This window comes from Drosophila sulfurigaster, unplaced genomic scaffold (assembly GCF_023558435.1).
Source record: "Drosophila sulfurigaster albostrigata strain 15112-1811.04 unplaced genomic scaffold, ASM2355843v2 ctg114_pilon, whole genome shotgun sequence".
NCBI lineage: Eukaryota > Metazoa > Arthropoda > Insecta > Diptera > Drosophilidae > Drosophila > Drosophila sulfurigaster.
The window spans coordinates 15119-19257 of record NW_026909683.1 but is presented as its reverse complement, the minus strand read 5'-3'; the positions used below and the strand labels follow the sequence as shown (position 1 = coordinate 19257).

Below are 4139 nucleotides of genomic sequence, written 5' to 3'. Positions count from 1 at the left end.
TCGGTCTTCCATCAGGGTTTCCCCTGACTTCAACCTGATCAAGTATAGTTCACCATCTTTCGGGTCACAGCATATATGCTCAAGGTACGTTCCAGTTAGAGGCATAAATAATATAAATATTATTATACATAACTATATAGAACGCCCCGGGATTGCGTTAATTAACTATAAATAGTTAAAAACTAATCCCAATAATAGTCAAGTTAATTACGCTATTAGGTTTATATCCCAATAACTTGCACATATGTTAGACTCCTTGGTCCGTGTTTCAAGACGGGTCCCGAAGGTATCCTGAATCTTTCGCATTGTTAATCATACAAGTGCTTATAATAAACATAAAAATCAATGATAATCATGCCATTATATAATTCCGAAAAATTAACGCACTGTACTCATATAATCTATCAGCACTTTATCAAATTTTTGAAATTTATTTTATGTTAAAATGCAAGCACTCTAATTTAAATAAACTCTTATCAAAATTGTTTGATAAATTCCATACATGCTAATAGATTACAATGTCCTTATATGGAAAAAATGCACACTATCGTTATAATATTGATTAAATATTACAATTCTAATGATGAATTTTCCATAACGGATATTCAGGTTCATCGGGCTTAACCTCTAAGCAGTTTCACGTACTATTTAACTCTCTATTCAGAGTTCTTTTCAACTTTCCCTCACGGTACTTGTTTACTATCGGTCTCATGGTTATATTTAGTTTTAGATGGAGTTTACCACCCACTTAGTGCTGCACTATCAAGCAACACGACTCTTTGGAAACATCATCTAATAATCATTAACGTTATACGGGCCTGGCACCCTCTATGGGTAAATGGCCTCATTTAAGAAGGACTTAAATCGTTAATTTCTCATACTAGAATATTGACGTTCCATACACTGCATCTCACATTTGCCATATAGACAAAGTGACTTAGTGCTGAACTGATTTCTTTTCGCTCGCCGCTACTAAGAAAATCCTTGTTAGTTTCTTTTTCCTCCCTAATTAATATGCTTAAATTCAGGGGGTAGTCCCATATGAGTTGAGGTTGTTTAATTACACTTATAGACAATTCTCTGCCTATTTTGAAATATACTATCTTTTTTTTGAAGGTCCATAATATTCACAAAATTATTCTTTATATCATATTCGTTAATAAGAGGCAATTCTAGTTTATAAAATAATATATTTTATGCTAGACATTCCTCAGTATTATTTGAAATGAATAAAGAACATATAATTCTTCAAATTTCTCATGCAACAGAGTTTTAGTATTTTCATTTATTAATTCATATTATGAATATCTTAAGCGAGAACTTTTTAGATTCACACTTATATTATCCAATAATATACAATGTGCTTAAAATTCCGAAAAATTTTAAACAACTTATTTAGCATAGTCTTACAACCCTCAACCATATGTAGTCCAAGCAGCACTAAAAATTAATTAAAGTACATAACAGCATGGACTGCGATATGCGTTCAAAATGTCGATGTTCATGTGTCCTGCAGTTCACACGATGACGCACAGTTTGCTGCGTTCTTCATCGACCCATGAGCCGAGTGATCCACCGCTTAGAGTGATACAATTTTTTTTTTATTTCATTACGTCAACAATATTTTTATTGAAAGAAATTAAAAATACACCATTTTACTGGCATATATCAATTCCTTCAATAAAATTTTTTTTTATACCTAAATAAATGTTGCGAAATGTCTTAGTTTTACATAATCGATAATAATAAGATATATGACAAGTATATTTTAGCTAAATTTATTTATTATGATCAACATATGTAAAGCGTTAACCTGCAAACAGGTACAACATTGTTTTTCTTTAGGTGTTGCGAACCAATGTATGCGCACTGGAATATGCACAATACATTTTGCAACGCATGTATATTATGGTACATATACACGCAGTTTTTATTTTATCAAAACACATAAAACACTCTTAATACAGTATATAATAATAATAATACATAACAAACGGTTTTTAGCTAATTTAAATTATTATATGTTGCATAATTGTATCTCATATGATTGAATAAAATATTTATATTTATTAGTTACTTAATTTATTAAATATTGCAATTCCCTAAAAGAGAAAAACAAATTTAATTTATTAACGGTTAGATGCATTAAAACAATAATGATCCTTCCGCAGGTTCACCTACGGAAACCTTGTTACGACTTTTACTTCCTCTAAATAATCAAGTTCGGTCAACTTTTGCGAAACAACCGCAACACACAAGGCGTCACAGTGATCACGTCCGGAGACCTCACTAAATAATTCAATCGGTAGTAGCGACGGGCGGTGTGCACAAAGGGCAGGGACGTAATCAATGCGAGTTAATGACTCACACTTACTGGGAATTCCAAGTTCATGTGAACAGTTTCAGTTCACAATCCCAAGCATGAAAGTGGTTCAGCGGTTTACCCGGACCTCTCGGTCTAGGAAATACACGTTGATACTTTCATTGTAGCGCGCGTGCAGCCAGGACATCTAAGGGCATCACAGACCTGTTATTGCTCAATCTCATTATTGCTAGACGCAATTTGTCCATTTAAGAAGCTAGTGTCCTTATAATGGGACAAACCAACAGGTACGGCTCCACTTATATAAACACATTCAAACACAATAAACATTTTACTGCCACCATGAATGAAGGCTATATAAGCTTCAACACCATAATCCTGAAGATATCTATTTAATATATTTGAGTCTCGTTCGTTATCGGAATTAACCAGACAAATCACTCCACGAACTAAGAACGGCCATGCACCACCACCCATAGATTCGAGAAAGAGCTATCAATCTGTCTTACACACTTATGTTCGGACCTGGTAAGTTTTCCCGTGTTGAGTCAAATTAAGCCGCAGGCTCCACTCCTGGTGGTGCCCTTCCGTCAATTCCTTTAAGTTTCAGCTTTGCAACCATACTTCCCCGGAGCCCAAAGCTTTGGTTTCCCGGGAAGCGACTGAAGAGCCATAAAAGTAGCTACACCCAATTGCTAGCTGGCATCGTTTATGGTTAGAACTAGGGCGGTATCTGATCGCCTTCGAACCTCTAACTTTCGTTCTTGATTAATGAAAACATCTTTGGCAAATGCTTTCGCTTAAGTTAGTCTTACGACGGTCCAAGAATTTCACCTCTCGCGTCGTAATACTAATGCCCCAAACTGCTTCTATTAATCATTACCTCTTGATCTGAAAACCAATGAAAGCAGAACAGAGGTCTTATTTCATTATCCCATGCACAGAATATTCAGGCATTTGAAGCCTGCTTTAAGCACTCTAATTTGTTCAAAGTAATTGTACCGGCCCACAATAACACTCGATGAAGAGCACTAATGCAGGTTTTAAATAGGAGGAACATATAAAAAGTACAAGTACCTAATTATATATAAGAACTCCACCGGTAATACGCTTACATACATAAAGGTATAGTACTAACTACAATTGTAAGTTGCACTACCCGTATGAAGCACAAGTTCAACTACGAACGTTTTAACCGCAACAACTTTAATATACGCTATTGGAGCTGGAATTACCGCGGCTGCTGGCACCAGACTTGCCCTCAATAGGTCCTTGTTAAAGGATTTAAAGTGTACTCATTCAATTACAGGGCCTCGGATATGAGTCCTGTATTGTTATTTTTCGTCACTACCTCCCCGAGCTGGGAGTGGGTAATTTACGCGCCTGCTGCCTTCCTTAGATGTGGTAGCCGTTTCTCAGGCTCCCTCTCCGGAATCGAACCCTGATTCCCCGTTACCCGTTGCAACCATGGTAGTCCTAGATACTACCATCAAAAGTTGATAGGGCAGACATTTGAAAGATCTGTCGTCGGTACGAGACCATACGATCTGCATGTTATCTAGAGTTCAACCAGTGTAACGATCTTGCGATCGCTTGGTTTTAGCCTAATAAAGCACACGTTCCAGAAGGTCCGTGTTTTAATTGCATGTATTAGCTCTAGAATTACCACAGTTATCCAAGTAACTGTTAACGATCTAAGGAACCATAACTGATATAATGAGCCTTTTGCGGTTTCACTATTAATTCGTGTGTACTTAGACATGCATGGCTTAATCTTTGAGACAAGCATATAACTACTGGCAGGATCAACCAGAAT

The 4139-nt window shown here is 36.1% G+C and overlaps 2 non-coding genes across 2 annotated transcripts; both read right to left on the bottom strand.

The window, feature by feature from the left end:
- Positions 1-1409: 1409 nt before the first annotated feature.
- On the bottom strand, positions 1410-1587 carry LOC133849856 (5.8S ribosomal RNA). The gene has a single exon (XR_009895481.1). It is a non-coding gene; the product is annotated as a 5.8S ribosomal RNA (ribosomal RNA).
- Positions 1588-2154: 567 nt separating this feature from the next.
- LOC133849857 (small subunit ribosomal RNA) lies at positions 2155-4139 on the bottom strand. The gene has a single exon (XR_009895482.1). It is a non-coding gene; the product is annotated as a small subunit ribosomal RNA (ribosomal RNA).